At 39.3% G+C, this 18887-nt stretch overlaps 1 protein-coding gene across 2 annotated transcripts in view; it reads left to right on the top strand.

The window, feature by feature from the left end:
- Positions 1–18887, top strand: part of FRMD4B (FERM domain containing 4B) — a 203592-nt gene that overhangs the window by 87400 nt on the left and 97305 nt on the right. The gene's annotated exons all lie outside the window — the stretch shown is intronic.

Here is an 18887-nt window from a genome sequence, read left to right as displayed (position 1 = left end):
ATTCCTCCCCTTGTCCCCACAATGTTAAGGGTGGCCCACTGCACACATGCAGCTGTAATTAGTGGAAGACTCGGCAAGGAGCAGAATTTTTGTTGTTGTTTTTTAAATAGCTTTATGGAGATAGAATTGACTGAACATAATTAAAGTGTATAATTTTATGTCTTAATATAAGTAATACTCTTGAAATGATCATGACAATCAAGATAGTCAATATCCCCAGCAACTAAAGATCTGCTTTTTTTCACAGTAGATTATATATACACTTTCTAGAGTTCTATATAAGTGGAATCATGTAGTAGACAATCTTTTCGTATTCTTTCAATGAGCATAATTATTTTGAGATTCTTCCATGTTGTATCAATAACCCTTTCCTTTTTTCTTTTTTTAAAATTAAAAAAATTTTTTTCTTTTTGTCTCTGCTGGGTCTTTGTGGCTGTGGGTGGGTTTTCTCTAGTTGCAGCAAGCTGGAGCTATTCTCTATTTGCTTTGCTTGGGCTTCTCATTGCAGTGGCTTCTATTGTTGCAGAGCACAGGCTCTAGGGCTTGCTGGCTTCAGTGGTTGCAATAGCCCTTTCCTTTTTTATTGCCAAATAATATTCCATGGTATAACTAAAACATTGTTTATTCATTCACCTGTGTGGCTATTTCTCCCTTTTTCTCCCAAACTTACTAGGATATAATTGACAACACTGTGTGAGTTTAAGGTGTACAATATGATGATTTGATATGTGCATATATTTTGAAATGATCCATCCACCTGTTGATGGACATTTGGATTATGCAAGTTTGGGCAATGTTACAAGTAAAATTGCTATGAACATCCATGTACAAGTCATTGTATGGACACACACTTTTTTTTTTCCATTTAAAAAAAAATTTATTTATTTTAATTGGAGGATAGTTACTTTACAATATTGTGGTGGTTTTTGCCATACATTGACATGAATCAGTCACAGATGCACATGTGTCCCCCCATCCTGAACTCCCCCTCGCATCTCCCGCCCCACCCCATCCCTCTGGGTTGTACCAGAGCATCAGCTTTGAGTGTTCTGCTTCATGCTTCGAACTTGCACTGGTCATCTGTTTTACATATGGTAATATACATGTTTCAATGCTATTCTCTCAAATCATCCCACCCTCGCCTTCTCCCACATAGTCCAACAGTCTGTTCTTTACATCTGACACACTTTCTTTTTTCTTGGGTAAATACTGGGAATAGAATGGCTATGTCATGTGGGAGATGGGATTAACTTTTTAAGGCTCTACCAAACTGTTTCTCAAAGTAGTTGTGCTATCTTAAATTCCCAACAGCAGTTTATGGTATTTCTAGTTCCTTCATATTCTTGTCAACACATGAAATCAACATCTTTTCCATTTTAGTCATTCTGATAGGGGTACAGTTTTAATTTCTATTTCCCTGATGACATATATCATATTTGAGTATCTCTTATGTGCTTATTGGACTTCCCTGGTGGCTCAGACAGTAAAGCGTCTGTCTACAATGCGGGAGACCCAGGTTCAGTCCCTGGGTTGGGAAGATTCCCTGGAGAAGGAAATGGCAATCCACTCCAGTACTATTGCCTGGAAAATCCCATGGACAGAGGAGCCTGGTAGGCTACAGTCCATGGGATCGCAAAGAGCTGGACACAACTGCGTGACTTCACTTTCACTTTCATGTGCTTATTTACATCAGTATATCTTTTTTATGTTTGAATCTTTTGCCCAGTTTCTTTGGGTTGCCATTTACTTGTTATGAGTTTTCAGAGCATATGCATTCTGGATACAAGTACTTTATCAGTTACATGGATTACAGATATTTTTTCCCAGTCTGTGACTTGCTGTCCGTTCTCTTAATAATGTCTTTCAAAAACTAAAAGACTTTTATTTTGATGAAGTCTAGTTTATCAATTTGTTCTTAGGGATTGTGATATTGTATCTCTGTAAATGTTGCCTAATCCAAGGTCACAAAGATTTTCTCCTGTGTTTTCTTCTAGAAGTTTTAGAATTTTTGGTATTATATTTAGGTCTATTATCCATTTTGAATTAATTTTTAAAATTAATTTTATCTATTTGTTTATTTTTAGCAGTGCTGGGTCTTCACTGCTATGTGGACTTTTCTCTAGTTTTAGTGAGCAGGGGCTACTCTCTAGTCGCTGTCCTTGCTTCTCTCTGCAGCGGCTTCCCTTGTTGCAGCTCCCAGGCTCTCGAGCACAAGCTCAACAGCTGTGGCACACGGGCTTAGTTGCTCTGAGGTATATGGGATCTTGCTGGATCAGGGATCAAACCCATGTCTCCCGCATTGGCAGGTAGATTCTTTACCACTGAGCCACCAGGGAAGTCCCATTTATAGCCGTAGTTGTTCATATTTTCTTATCATTTTAACATGTGCTGTCTATAGTGATATTGCCTCTCTTGATCCTGATACTAATAATTGGTATCTTCTCTCTTTTTTATTTCTTATCATTCTGGCAAGATGTTTATCTTTATCGAGCCTCACAAAGAATCAGCTTTTTGTTTCAATGATTTTCTTATTAAAAAAAAATTTTTTTTTCTATTTCATTGATTTCTGCTATGATCTTTATTATTTTTATCTTCCATCATTATTACTTTATTTTTCTTCTTTTGGGTTTAGTTTGCTCTTCATATACCATTCTTTTAAGCTGAAAGCTGAGATCGTTGATTAAAGATATTTCTTTCGTAATATAGGCATTTATTTATAGTACTATATAGCATTTTCTGCTAAGTACTCATTTTGTATCCCACAAATTCTGATATATTGTGTTTTATTTTCATTCACTTCTAAATATTTTTAAAGTTCTTTTTGGCTCTTTGTTATTAGGAAGTAGAAGTCTCCAATTTCCAGAAATTTGGAGACTTTCAGAGCTCTTTATTTTTAATTAAATCCACTGTGGTCAGAAAACACATTTTGTGTAAACTGAATTCTTTTAAATTTGATGTGACTTGTTTATGGTCCAGAATATGCTCCATCTTGGTCAATGGTCCATGTGCACTTGGGAAGAATGTGTACTCTGCTCTTATTGGGTGGATGTTCTAATGAATGTTAACCAGATCAACTTGATAGTATTGTTGAAGTCGACTGTATTTTGCTCATTTTATGTCTACTTCGGGTCTCAATTGATACTGAAAGCTATGATTGTGGATTTTTCTACTTCTCTTTGTAAGTTCTATCAGTTTTTATTTCATATATTTTATTTATTTATTTATTAACACAATCTTTAACTGCTTTATTTTTCTTAGGTCTTCCCAATGGACTCTTTTTAAAGATTTCTTATTAGGGTATAAACATTTAAGAAGGCTGTGTCCTCTGGATTGTTTTTATTAAATGATCTTTATTCTGAAATCTGCTTTGTTTGATATTAATAGAACCACTTAATGTTTCCTTTTTTCCATCTCTTAGTTGTACTCTATGTCTTTTTTTTTTTAAGGGGATTTCTTACAGACAGCATATAGTTACATCTTGAAACTTTTGTCCATTTTGTTTATCCATTTATCTATCTCTTTTAACTGGTTGTTTACTTTATTTGCATTTAATGTGACTGTTGATATGGTTAAGTTTAAGTTTGTCTTGATATTTGTTTTCTATTTGTCCTATCTATTCTTTGTTCCTTTTTTTTTCCTTCTTTTGGACTTTTGAGTGTTGTATGATTCCATTTTACATCCTTTGTTGGATTATTAGTATAACTCTTTGTTTTGAGTTTTCTGTGATTGCTTTAGGGTTTATAGTATACATCTTTAAATTATCAAGTCTACCTTCAAATTTATTATATATTGTACCATTTTACAGGTAGTATAAGAACCTTATAATAGTATATTTCTATTTCTCCTCTCTCAACGTTTAAGCTGTCAATGTCATACATTTTATTTTTACTTCTGTTACAGATCCTTATGACATTGTCATTGTTTTTGTGTAAAAATTTAATCATGTCTGCTTTTAAGATTTTCTCTTTCTCACTACTTTGAACAATTTACTTTCTTCTTCACACTTTCTGTGATTGTGTTTACTGAGCATCTTGGACTTGTGGGTTTATAGTTTTTATTGAATTTGGGAATATTTCAGCCATGATTTCTTCAACTGTTTTTTGTTTTTTGTTTTCTGTTCCCACCAATGCCACCTTTGCAAATTCTAATTACACATGTACTAGGCCTTCTGAAGTTACCCCACAGCTAAGTGATGCTCTTTTCATTTAGTTATTTCTTTCTGGGTTTATTTTGATAATTCCCATTTCAGTGTCTTCAATTTTATTTATCTTTCTTTTGCAATCTAATCTGCCATTTATCTCATCCTGTCCATTGGAGTTTTTATCTTCAGAAGGTTGATTTGGATCATTTTAAAATCTTTCCTGTAGCTACATAACTTTTGGAATGTATGACTATAGTTATAATAACTGTTTTAATGTCTTCAGTCTGCTTATTCTTTTTTTCTTTGGCCATGCCACATGGCTTGAGGGATCTTAATTCCCTGATCAGGGAACCTGGGCCCTCGGCAGTGAGAGCGTGAGACCCTCTGCATAGCTTCAAGACTCTCTCTCAGTGCAACTCTGTTTTCTCTAGCACTCTGCTCCGTAAAATCCCATCCATTTGCTTCCCCGAGTCTCTCAGCTCCATCTGCTCAACTCCAGAAGTCCACCTTGCTCTGTCTGGGTTTCCCCTTCACAGCCAAGTGGAGATAGTTGGGGTTTACCTCATTCACGGTTCATGTCCTTTGCTGCCTGATGTGCACTGTTTTGATGACTATTGTTTCATATTTATTGTCTAGGTTTTTTCGTGTTTTTGGTTTTTTTTTTCAGGAAAGAGGGTAAATCGAGCCCCTGTTACTCTAAAGCAGAGTTTTTGGCTAATTCTATAAGAAAAGTAGAATGTCTCCAGCACCAAAGGCTTTATGACAGCCTCTTTTTCTGAGATGTGGGTTTCTTCAAGAATGGATTGGTTCCCTGATAGACATCTGTATAGCAAAAGCAGCATTTACTGAGTCAGGAAAACATTTCATAAGTCATGATTGGTCATCATCTCTTATGGAGAGAAATACAATTATCCCTTGTGATATTTCTCACTACCTAGCTGGCCAAGGTCCAAAGAAATAGTCTCCTTGATGATTTGTTTACTCTGTTGTTAATAAAAAAAAATAAAGGATGAAAAATTTAACTCTTGATATTTCTCTTGTAGCTTTTTCTGCTAATCCTGTTGATCTTAAGGAAGTAGAGGTCTTTTAAATTCTCCTCTTATGTCAAGAGCTCCTTTCTAAATAAGAGTGTTTAATGACCTGTCAAAGAATTCAGAACTTTTATAAAACATGGTGAAGTAAGACACTATGACTTGCATTATTGGGGTAATTTTTTTAGATTCATCTGTAGGAATTTACAGTTTGATATTTTCTGTCTAAGTAATATGCAGATAGCTAGTTACATACAATCCAAAGAGATGTGACAAAATCCAGTAAATAGGATAACAGGATTGGGCTGCTGTTTGTTAACGATGTATGATAATTTAAGAACATTCTGCATAAAGAATATCATCTGAATCACAGCTGCAAGAGTAAATAAGTTTTATGAGAACATAGCCTCAGCAGTAGAATACAGGTGGATGGTGAATGAGTCTCCCTTCCACAGTATGCAGGGGACATTCTTCCCACCAAACGTGTTAGCCTCTCTGTTAGCCCCTAGCCATTCTTCTTCCTTTCTGCCAGACAGCTTTCCCCTTCCACTGAGGAGAGAAATACACAGGCAGGAAAAGACAGCTATTATTTTAAAATACACACAAAGTCACCATATCTTTTTGCATGCTTGGTTTGTAAGAAAGATGACTTGTGATGAGGGTTAATACAGTCACTGAAGCTCTGTGAAGCTATTTAAATATGGATTTATATTCACAAAATTCAGCCTCATGATCTGTCATTGGAAGCACTGGGTGGTTTGCAATGGTTTTGTAAATGTCATCGCCCCTACTGCATAGTGAATGAGCCATCTTGTTGTTGACTTAGTTGCCAAGTCGTGTCTGATTCTTTTGTGACCCCATGGAATGTAGCCTGCCGGGCTTTTCTGTCCATGAGGCTTCCCAGGCATGAATACTGGAGTGGGTTGCCATTTTCTTTTCAAGGGAATCTTCCCAACTCAGTGATCAAATCTACGTCTCCTGCATTAGCAGGCGGATTCTTTGCCACTGAGCCACCTGGGAAGCCTGGATGAGCCATTCAGTACAGTTCAGTTTAGTCGCTCAGTCGTGTCTGACTCCTTGCAACCCCTTGAATTGCAGCACGTCAGGCCTCCCTGTCCATCACCAACTCCTGGAGTTCACCCAAACTCATGTCCATCTAGTCGGTGATGCCATCCAGCCATCTCATCCTCTGTCATCCCCTTCTCCTGCCCCCAATCCCTCCCAGCATCAGAGTCTTTTCCAATGAGTCAACTCTTCGCATGAGGTGGCCAAAGTACTGGAGTTTCAGCTTTAGCATTATTCCCTCCAAAGAACACCCAGGACTGATCTCCTTTAGAATGGACTGGTTGGATCTCCTTGCAGTCCAAGGGACTCTCAAGAGTCTTCTCCAACACCACAGTTCAAAAGCATCAATTCTTCAGTGCTCAGCTTTCTTCCCAGTCCAGCTTTCACATCCATCCGTAGCCTTGACTAGACGGACCTTTGTGGGCAAAGTAATGTCTCTGCCTTTGAATATGCTATCTAGGTTGGTCATAACTTTCCTTCCAAGGAGTAAGCGTCTTTTAATTTCATGGCTGCAATCACCATCTTCAGTGATTTTTGAAGCCCCCCAAAATAAAGTCTGACACTGTTTCCCCATCTGTTTCCCATGAAGTGATGAGACCAGATGCCATGATCTTCGTTTTCTGAATGTTGAGCTTTAACCCAACTTTTTCACTCTGCTCTTTCACTTTCATCAAGAGGCTTTTTAGTTCCTCTTCACTTTCTGCCATAAGGGTGGTGTCATCTGAATATCTGAGGTTATTGATATTTCTCCCAGCAATCTTGATTCCAGTTTGTGCTTCTTGTAGCCCAGCGTTTCTCGTGATGTACTCTGCATATAAGTTAAATAAGCAGGGTGACAATATACAGCCTTGACGTACTCCTTTTCCTATTTGGAACCAGTCTGTTGTTCCATGTCCAGTTCTAACTGTTGCTTCCTGACCTGCATATAGGTTTCTCAGGAGGCAGATCAGGTGGTCTGATATTCCCATCTCTTTCAGAATTTTCCACAGTTTATTGTGATCCACACAGTCAAAGGCTTTGGCATAGTCAATAAAGCAGAAATAGATGTTTTCCTGGAACTCTCTTGCTTTTTCCATGATCCAATGGATGTTGGCAATTTGATCTCTGGTTCCTCTGCCGTTTCTAAAACCAGCTTGAACATCTGGAAGTTCACAGTTCATGTATTCCTGAAGCCTGGCTTGGAGAATTTTGAGCATTACTTTACTAGCATGTGAGATGAGTGCAACTGTGTGATAGTCTGAGCATTCTTTGGCATTGCCTTTCTTTGGGATTGGAATGAAAATGGACCTTTTCCAGTCCTGTGTCCACTGCTGAGTTTTCCAAATTTGCTGGCATATTGAGTGCAGCACTTTCACAGCATCATATTCTAGGATTTGAAATAGCTCAACTGGAATTCCATCACCTCCAGTAGCTTTGTTCGTAGTGTTGCTTTCTAAGGCCCACTTGACTTCACATTCTAGGACGTCTGGCTCTAGATGAGTGATCACACCATCGTGATTATCTGGGTCATGAAGATCTTTTTTGTACTGCTCTTCTGTGTATTCTTGCCACCTCTTCTTAATATCTTCTGCTTCTTTTAGGTCCATACCATTTCTGTCCTTTATCGAGCCCATTTTTGCATGAAATGTTCCCTTGGTATCTCTAATTTTCTTGAAGAGATCTCTAGTCTTTCCCATTCTGTTGTTTTCCTCTATTTCTTTGCATTGATTGCTGAGGAAGGCTTTCTTATCTCTCCTTGCTGTTCTTTGAAACTCTGCATTCAGATGCTTATATCTTTCCTTTTCTCCTTTGCTTTTCACTTCTCTTCTTTTCACAGCTATTTGTAAGGCCTCCCCAGACAGCCATTTTGCTTTTTGCATTTCTTTTCCATGGGGATGGTCCTGATTCCTGTCTCCTATACAATGTCACAAACCTCAGTCCATAGTTCATCAGGCACTCTGTCTATCAGATCTAGTCCCATAAATCTATTTCTCACTTCCACTGTATAATCATAAGGAATTTGATTTAGGTCATACCTGAATGGTCGGTCTAGTGGTTTTCCCTACTTTCTTCAATTTAAGTCTGAATTGGGCAATAAGGAGTTCATGATCTGAGCCACAGTCAGCTCCTGGTCTTGTTTTTGTTGACTGTATAGAGCTTCTCCATCTTTGGCTGCAAAGAATATAATCAGTCTGATTTCAGTGTTGACCATCTGGTGATGTCCACGTGTAGAGTCTTCTCTTGTGTTGTTGGAAGAGGGAGTTTGCTATGACCAGTGCATTCTCTTGGCAAAACTCTATTAGCCTTTGCCCTTCTTCATTCCGTATTCCAAGGCCAAATTTGCCTGTTACCCCAGGTGTTTCTTGACTTCCTACTTTTGCATTCCAGTCCCCTATAATGAAAAGGACGTCTTTTTTGGGTGTGAGTTCTAAAAGGTCTTGTAAGTCTTCATAGAACCATTCAACTTCAGCTTCTTCAGCGTTACTGATTGGGGCATCGACTTGGATTACCGTGATACTGAATGGTTTGCCTTGGAAATGAACAGAGATCATTTTGTCGTTTTTGAGATTGCATCCAAGTACTGCATTTCAGACTCTGTTGTTGACCATGATGGCTACTCCATTTCTTCTAAGGGATTCCTGCCCGCAGTAGTAGATATAATGATCATCTGAGTTAAATTCACTCATTCCAGTCCATTTTAGTTCGCTGATTCCTAGAATGTCAATGTTCACTCTTGCCATCTCCTGTTTCACTTCTTCCAATTCGCCTTGATTCATGGACCTTACATTCCAGGTTCCTATGCAATATTGCTGTTTACAGCATCGGACCTTGCTTCTATCACCCGTCACATCCACAACTGGGTATTGTTTTTTGCTTTGGCTCCATCCCTTCATTCTTTCTGGAGTTATTTCTCCACTGATCTCCAGTAGCATATTGGGCACCTACTGACCTGGGGAGTTATGAGCCATTGGTGCCACTTAAATGTGTTGAAAGAAAGATTGTGCCTCATTTCTGATTTGGGTGTCCTGGGTATTCTGCAAAAGAGACAAATATTTCTCACTTTTATTTATTCCAAAATAATCTCCCATGTTACAGTCAAGTACACATAGGTCATTCAATTAATTGTTGGTTAATTCAATAAGTTGAATAGATATTATTGATAATCAACCCTTGATTCCCAGGAAATCAAGAGATAAAAACAGCTTATCTGATATATAGTTTGACTAGTTTTGAGTATGAAATGCATCTAAATATGCTAGGAAGTTGAACACCTAATATGCTAAACAAGAACGGAAACATGTTCCAGCTATTACTGAATAACATTTAGCAATGCTACAGTAACTTCCTGGCCAGGGAACTAAGGACCTGAAAGCCATGCCTCACAGCCAAGAAAGAGTGAAAAATGATTCTGTAAAGAACAAAATTTCATGTTTAGCCTTATGTTAAAAGAAAAGTGAAAAGATCATTGGATTTTTCTCTAATCTTTTTAGATATCAGTTAAAGGTCTGTTTCTTCTAGAAAACTGGTTCTGGTAGACTTCAATTATGAAGGCACTGGTGTGTTAGCCAAATTCAACCATCGCTAGAGCTCAGTACCTATGAGTACTGTATTTATTCTGCAGGTATTTATTGCGTGCTTGCTACCTGCCGCCCCATTTGAAGCTGTTTGCAACTAGAAATGCTTCAAGAATCTCTTGATTTTTCTACTGGTATTTTAAATCCCACTTAAACATCAGTGAAGATGAAATTTGTTCTCTGAGAAAAAGTATACTTCAGCAATAGTCATGACAAAATCTGGCTTAACATATGCCTGTCCTTATAAAGTAATAAATGATGTTTCTATTTTCTATGACCTACTGAAATTTGCAATAGGAGAAGATAAGTTAAGATCATACCGTACCGTGTTTTGATCTTGACAAGGAAATGTAGCTTTAAGGGAAGACCTTAGGGCTCAGGCTGCCCCTGAGCCACAGCAGCCGTGTGATCTTAGGAAAAGTATTTAACCTTTCTAAGACATTTTTCCCCTTTCAGAGTGATTCTCTGAGATTACAGCGGGTCTCATGTGTAACCTTTGACTCCTTTTATCAGATTGACAACAAATGCTCATTTAAATGACCAGGCTCCTGCCTCTTGTCACTCTCCAGATCACAGACTTAGGATTGAGTGGGGAGCTGGGCATCAGTCTTTTCAACAAGGTTCTTAGGTTATTCTCCTGAACACCTTGGTTGAAGAACCATTGGATTTTCTGCATGGTAAACATGCAGAAAGTATAAATACATATTGAAACTCGCTTTGAGAAATATGAATCAAGGTCCAGTGATAAGACTTCAGAAAGATGCCTTTTCATTTCTCCTCCTCTTCTTTCCTGGTAGTTAAAAAAATGGAGGAAAAACAGGAAGGAGAAAAACAGGAGTTGAAAAAAGTGGAAGAAAAATAAAAACAGGAACGTGAAGGAAGGTGTGAAATGCATTTCCAGCTCTGAGACTAAAGAGAAGGAAAGAAACATCTAAAGAGCCTTTTGTCTACATTATCATGAGCCAGCAGTGGGCTGGGTGATGTGCAATTAACCATTAATACATTTGATCCTCCTATAGCCCTGGAAGAAGGAAACTATTCCCTTTTCCAAATAAAAGAACTGAGGCACAGAGAAGTTAAGTAGTTTGCTTAACATCACAGAGCTATTATGTGGGAAAAGTGTCCTTGACAAATTATACCAGCAGCAGACCCTGGACCTTAAAAGCACCTTCCATTTACCTCAGCTGCCCCTTTTAGGGGATTGCTCAGTAATTTGGAACTCAGGAACTATTGTTACAGAATGGGCCGGTCATAGCACTAACAAGTATAGAATACATATGATTTGCTAGGCACTTACTGTGTGTATTCATGCATTCAGTTCTCATTCCAACCCTAGTATGTAAGAACCTATTAGGTAAAATCTATTATTATCCCCCATTTTACAGATGGGAATTTTGAGGTACAGATGTTAAATAACATACACAGACTCACATTGGTAACAAGTTGAGGAGCCGAGATTCACACCAGGCAGTATGATGCCTGAGTCCATGGGTTAACCATGACACATCCTGCCTCTAGATGGGTGAGGGTTGTCTGCCCACTGCCCATGAGGGAGGCATATTTGTGGCATCCTCAGTTTAAGCTCCCTCTTTCCCATTTTCCGAATGTTGTTGTTCATGTCGATACTCTTAGCTTACGGTTAATAAGGTGCCTCTGCTTGTTAGGGGTCAAATGGCTTTGACCCCTTTGACAGCCTGGGCTAGGGGACAAAGCACTTCTGAAAGAAGATTTCAGAAGGGTGCTCGGGTTGGTACAGAAGGTTTGAAACTGCCCGTATGGTTCAAGAGTTCCCCAGAAGAGAGCTGTTGTCTGAGTTGTCTGTTAAGTGAAGGCTCCCAAACCTGTTTGGCTTCCTTGGGGAGAATGCAGAGGGGTACACCTTGCCTGCACACACCCACCACCCCTGCCAGAGGGTGATGATGGGGAAATGACAATAATGATGCTGAGGAACCTGGGAGCCCTCTGTGTGTGGGCTGTCGGACAGCCTGCTTGGAAAAGCCTCAAATGCGTGAGAAACCCTGCAGATTTGCCCTCAGTGGTGATTTTTGCAGGTCTCTTCAACCATACCTGTGATTTAATAATCAAACCATTTATCACTACCATACCTTTGAAGAGATGGTTGCAAAATTAAAATAGTATTGGCCACCTTATCTCTTTGGGTATATATGTTAGTTGCCCAGTTCTATCCAACTCTTTTGCAACCCCATGGACTGTAGCCCGCCAGGCTTCTCTGTCCATGGGATTCTCCAGGCAAGAATACTGGAGTAGGTTGCCATTTCCTTCTCTGGGGGATCTTCCTGACCCAGGGATTGAACCTGGGTCTCCTGCATTGGCAGGCAAGTTCTTTACCACATTATTATTATAATCATGAGATGACAGAAAATGAAAAAGCAGGTGGGGTTCAGTAGGTGCTCTGTGGCAGAGACCATGCGTGGGCAGGGGTGGGCATGAGGTGGAAGATGGGAAATGGACTTACTGAGAGCTCGAACTGATTTTTTTCCTATATTGACTCCTCTAAGACTCACAACCACCAATGCTGTTACTTATTATTACTTTAACAAATGAGCAAATGGAAACATAAATAAGGTAAAAAATTTGACCATGGTTAAATAGCTCATACCCACTCCAGTACTCTTGCCTGGAAAATCCCAGGCCAGGATTTCTAGTGAGTGCTGTGTTATCAGTGGAATGTTTAGTAATGCTGCCTTCCCATGGCCCACGCTAAGTCTTAAAGAGTCTCTCATTTGCACATTTGTGTGTGGGCTTGTGTTGTGTTCATTTTAAGGGCAATATGATGGTTTGTTGTTCAGTCACTCAGTAGCATCTAACTCTGCAGCCGACCCCATGGACTGTAGCTCACCAGGCTTCCCGTCCTTCTCTATCTCCTAGAGTTTGTTCAAATTCATGTCCATTGTGTCGGTGATGCCACCCAACCATCCCATCCTCTGTCATCCCCTTCTCCTCCTGCCTTTAATCTTTCACAGCATCAGAGTCTTTTCTAATGAATCAGCTATTCACACCAGTTAGCCAGAGTATTGGAGCTTCAGCTTCAGTCTTCCAATGAATATTCAGGGTTGATTTCCTTTAGGATTGACTGGTTTGATCTCCTTGCTGTCCATGGGACTTTCAAGAGTCTTATCCAGCATCACAGTTTAAAACATCAATTCTTCCATGCTCAGCCTTCTTTATGGTCCAACTGCCACACCCGTACATGACTACTGGAAAAACCATAGCTTTGAGTATACAGACCTTTTTTGGCAAAATGATATCTCTGCTTTTTAATACGCTGTCTAGGTTTATCATAGTACTTTGAATAAATGTAGAAATACGAGTGAGCCACACATTAGGAATGCTATTTAAAAAATAGAGTTATTGCAGGGCTGTCCGATCACATTTATTCTTATCCTCCCTTTTACCCCACTTCTTGACCAAGCCCTTATTAGGTGTGCTCTTTCTTCAGGAGACACGGGGAGAGCCTCAGCCCCAAGCACGCTTTGGCCGCATGTGCCAGGTTAGAACATGCTGCACAGTGTCCTCACTCTGAATGCTATTTGCGTGTAAGTGTGTGAGCCTGGGGCAGCTCACCAGGCTCCTCTGTCTATGGAACTTTTCATGCAGGGATACTGGAGTGGGTTGCCATTTCCTCCTCCAGTAGACCTTCCTGACCCAGGGATCGAACCTGCATCTCCTGTGTCTTCTGCATTGCAGGCAGATTCTTTACTGCTGAGTTACTGGGGGAGCCCATTGCATAGTTTTTATTATCTCTGAGAGCAAGATTATGGAAGGATTTTTGCTCTGTCAGTAAAGCTTTTCTAAACATTTTTTAACAGGATTCTTGAATTTGTTTTATATAAGAAAAACAGATAAAAACAATCAATGTCCTTTATCTCTTTTAAACTTTATCTCTTTAAAACTGCATGAAGAGAAAAAAACCATTGTGCTGATCATTCTCCCTCCATTAGAAAAAATACCCAGTTATCTTTGTCACTGGACAAAGCTAAGTGGAAGCTGAAAATTCCTAATTGCTTTATCTAGAAAAGTAAAAGGTCTACTCTTAAGACAACTGACTGTAATTTGTCGATTGTAATCACACGCTTTTCTGTTGTAAAAATATACTTGTTGATTGTAGAACATTTATAAAATACAGAAAAGGACAAGAGATTTTTAGGAAGGAATCAATCCATAATCCTGATACCAGCACATTAGTCGTGTTAGTTTCACCTATTTCTTTCTTTGAGGTATGTATTTTTCTTTGTTGGGATCAGTTGCTGCCTGCATTTTACATTCAGTGAGACTTTTTAATTTTTAAGTATTTTGGCTACGTTGATCTCATCTTGTCCACTTTTCTTCCTATTATCTATATGTTCTTGTGTGGTAAGGGCCAGGAGTCAAGATGGGGAAGGATTGCAGGGTTGCTTTGAAAATTCATGTGTTTTTTTTCTATATTTAATATAGACTTGCACATAGGGAGTAGGGACCAGGTTTTTTTGTATATTGGAAACTCTAGAACCTAGAGGTTAGGTAAAAGGTTACTGAATGAATGGATAAGGGAAGTAGCAAATGTTTAAAGAATGAACAAATGGGTTCATTTGTTGAAGCATTTGTAGGGTTGAGGCATTATTTTTTTAAATTTTTTAAAACATATTTTGGCCTTGTGGCACCATGTGGCATGTGGGATCTCAATTCCCAAGCAGGGCTCAAACCCACTCTCCCTGCATTGGAAGCACAGAGTCTTAACTGCCAGACTACCAGGGAAATCCACGATTTGAGACATTTTAGAACATAAAATCAGCAAGACTTCATACCTCCCATCTTGGCTTGCCCCTGCTACCTAGAGAAGCAATATAATGCAGTGGGGGAGAGGTGAGACTGAAACCAGACAGTCTGGATTCAAAAATATGGCTTTGGTTCTAACCTTGGCATGTTACTTATGTTTTTAAGCCTCAGTTCTATTGACTGTAAAGTGAGGATCATAGTTCCTACTACCACGGATAAATTAATATATACCAGGTGCATAAAACAGTGTCTAAGGCAGACATTGTTTTGCTATTAACATTTATACTGTTATTGCTACTGACATATACTGTATACTGCTCTGACATATCAAACCCCTTCATAGGATGCACAAGCCCCAGCTCATCACTCTAGCCTCTTCCCCACTCCTCATGTTCATACTGAAATAACTTCTAGTTCGCAGATTAATACCGGCTTTCTCAAGTTCCTGTGTGCTTTTAATATATTTCCTGTGCTGACTGTCTTTCTCTTCCTCATGTCCTTCTTTCTCTGCTGAATGTTTCTCTTGCCTTCGTTTCCCTCTGATCGATTTCCACTCATGCTCCTGAACTCAGCTCCAAGTCCCCACCTCTTAACCGATTCTTCCCTTCCCTTGTGCACTACTGCCAACCCTATCCTGAAGGATTTAAATTCCTCCCACTTTGAAAATATCCTCTAAATACTTCTGTAGCTCTCTTCCCATTGTGAGGAATTACTCATTTTCACACCTGCTCCCTGTGCAACTGGATTGACACCTTGGGACCAGGGTCAGCTCTTATTCAGCTTTATATCCCAACCTCTGGCACAAAGATAGGCATATACTATAGACCCTCAATAAATATTTGTTAAGTGACTAAAGTAAATGTAGTTTACATTCGCAACTAAAATGATCAGATTTTGCAAAATTGGCTTTTTTAAAAATTATTTCTTTTAATTGGAAGCTAATTACAATATTGTGGTAGTTTTTGCTTGAAAAAGATTGAGCCAGATTGAAAAGCAGTTCTGAGTAACAACCTTAAGATTAGACCTTTTCAGCTTTCTATCTTAATTTTGTTTTCACTGTAGCCAGTGCTCCTACATTCAATTTTCCAGAGTTGATATTGTACCTGCAACCCTAAAATTTAATATACTGAACCTATTGGAATACCATTTGGCGTGCCACATGATCAGATTTTAAAGCACAGGAGTTTCAGCATAAGTACTGTAACCTCTGCTGCTTATTTACTGTAAGGACTTTTTGTAGACATTTAAGAGAATTGCTGTAAAATCAGCTACAGGGGTAGGTTGACATACTTCTCTCCTCTTCAATTCAGACATTTTTCTTGAAATTTCAAGGAAATAAGTCATCAAGAAATTGATTGGCTTTAAGATGGAGGAGCTTTGCAAGTGTATGCAAAAGGAGTCCAGTTAATTGTAAAACCTCAATTTTAGCTAAGTCTTCCAATATATTCTTCTACCCCTGCCATTCAGTCAAACTCTGAAAAAAAAATCAAAGTTACCATATGGCCATTCAGTCGTTCAGCCACATGCGGTGCTTTTCTACCCCTGTGTGCTGCAGCACACCAGGTTTCCCTCTCTTTCACCATCTCCTGAAAGTTTGCTCAAACTCATGTCCATTGAGTCAGTGATACCATCCAACCATCTGTCCTCTGTTGTCCCCTCCTGTCTTCAGTCTCCCAGCATCAGGGTCTTTTCCCGTGAGTCAGCTTTTCTTATCAGGTGGCCAAGGTATTGGAACTTCAGCTTCAGCCATCGAACTTCCAATGAATTTTCAGGGTTGATCTCCTTTAGAATCGACTGGTTTGATCTCCTTGCAGTCCAAGGGACTCTCAAGAGTCTTCTCCAACATCACAGTTTGAAAGCATCAATTGTTTGGTGCTCAGCCTTCTTTATGGTCCGACTCTCACATCCGTACCATATAAGCAGCAGCGAAGAAGGAGTGGAAGGAAAAGTGGAGAAATGAGTCATCCCAAAAGTCAATAATGAGGTCATGAGTAATCGCCCTGTGACTTTTTTGAGCGGGAAATAGTCTCCTAAAACCTAGAACGATATTTGATAATTTATTATTGTTCCAGCTGCCTGTTCATGACAAAGAGACTTTTTAAAAATAATTTTATTTATTTAGATTTATTTTTGGCTGCATTGGGTCTTCATTGCTTTGTGCAGGCTTTCTCTAGTTGCACCGAGACGGGGCTGCTCTCTAGTTGCAGTGCGCAGGCTTCTCCTTGGGGTGGCTTCTCTTGTTGCAGAGCACCGGCTCTAGGCATGTGGACTTCGGTAGTTGCAGCACGTGGGTGCATCAGTTGTGCCATGCAGCCTTTGTGGTTGCATCTCGCATGCTTAGTAGTTGTGGTGCACGGGCTTAGTTGGTCGGCAGCATGTGGGATCTTCCTGGACCAGGGATTAAACCCCTGTCCCCTGCATTATCAGGTAGATTCCTATTCACTATGCCACTGGGGAGTCCACAAAGAGGCTTTTTAGAAAGTACACATTCATAGTAAGACTTATTAATGTCCCTGTTTACAATGCCTTAAAAGAGAGGAATTAGTCTCAGCTCACCTAACAGAATATGAAGCGTATTCCTCTGTAACCAATCCATTACTGTCAGCATCTCATTCATGACTCTTATCCTGGAATTATTCCATGTAGTTCAACAACTAACAATTTGAGTCCTTACCAAGGACTAAGATATATCCAGTCTGTCTGCTAGCCTGGTAGAGTTTTAGCATTTGGAATTTGAGAATGTTTGCCTATGTGAATGTGTGTATTTTAATCCTCAAGCTCAATTTCAAGGTGCTGAAATTATTTAACGGGTCAGTAACAGAAACTGAATTTTGCAGGATGTAAGTTCTGTCTACAGAGAGGTGAGCACACTTTCTCAAAATAACTAGCCAGCAGTATTTACCCAGTGAAATCACTAAGCTAAATAGCAGAGTTGGTTTGAAGACTAGCCAATCCATGAGGAAGAAAGAAATCGAATGCCTTATTTTAAAGGGCTGTTGGGAGTTTTATAGTCAATATTTCACTTTTCCCTCTTTCATGTGGTTTTCCCGCTATGTTTTCCTAACATTTAAATTATGTGTCTTATATCGTGAATATCGAGATCTGTGCTGCCTTGTGCATTTGTCTAAATGAAAGTTTTCGTAATAATAGCTTATAACACGTCAGGTGTAATCCTCAGGACCTGTCACATGTGCTTTGTCACTTGCCTTTACCACCTCTGTGAGGTGCTAAAGAGGAAATTGCTGAGTCCTTGGATGAAAAATCCAAGGCCCGCCCAAAGAGGCAAAAGGACATGGTCTTAGAGTATAAGGGAAACGCACTCAGTTGGCACTGCCTGGGGTAAATTTACAAAGAATGAATTATGTATTCATTGATATTTTGCCAGCACAAGTAGGCACTCAAATATTTGTTGACTACATTGAAAAGAGCCACTAAATGTCGAGCTGGAAGATTTGTATTTCATAAGGGTGCTATTTAACGTGACTTACCTTAAAACATTTAAACTGTTAGTAAAGACTTTTTTGGCAAATCACCTCAGAAAGAGCTCAAAAAATAGTATTGTAGCTAAATTGTCACTCAAAAAAAGTCATAAAACTTAAAAATTGCACAATGAATGTTTGGATGATGGAAAGAGGAGGTAGATGGTCCATTCAGCTGAAAATACAGTATCTTAAAATCTAGGAATGGATGAAAAGACTCTGGAAGATATTTTCTCAATTTATTATAGAAATCAAATTTCTTTGTATGGTTCCTGCTTTGGAAAATGCTTAAGTTGACATCCTTGAAGACTCAATTGTTGTATTTCAAAAGGAACATAGCAAAGTAACTTCTAAAAACTAATTTACCCATACCCAGTACTCTTGCCTGGAAAAGCCCATGGATGGAGGAGCCTGGTAGGCTGCAGTCCATGCTAAGAGTCGGACACGACTGAGCGACTTCCCTTTCACTTTTCACCTTCATGCATTGGAGAAGGAAATGGCAACCCACTCCAGTGTTCTTGCCTGGAGAATCCCAGGGACGGGGGAGCCTGGTGGGCTGCCATCTATGGGGTTGCACAGAGTCGGACGTGACTGAAGTGACTTAGCAGATTCTCTGTGTGTCCATCCATTTCCCTGTCCATCTATCATCTATTTTTTTCAACCCATGCTAGAAACAGATGTCATTTGCCTTTCTGCCCTGTTATACATGTTTAAGAGACCTAAAGAGGAGGTTTGCAAAGCTATCTTTATGCTTTTCAGAAAGAAGAAATTGAATGGGAGACTTTCATTTCATAATTAAAGAATCTTAATATTAATGTTTTACAATATAAATTCATTGGGA

This window comes from Oryx dammah, unplaced genomic scaffold, assembly GCF_014754425.2.
Source record: "Oryx dammah isolate SB20612 unplaced genomic scaffold, SCBI_Odam_1.1 HiC_scaffold_9, whole genome shotgun sequence".
Taxonomy (NCBI): Eukaryota; Metazoa; Chordata; class Mammalia; order Artiodactyla; family Bovidae; genus Oryx; species Oryx dammah.
This window is presented reverse-complemented; position numbering and strand designations above follow the sequence as displayed.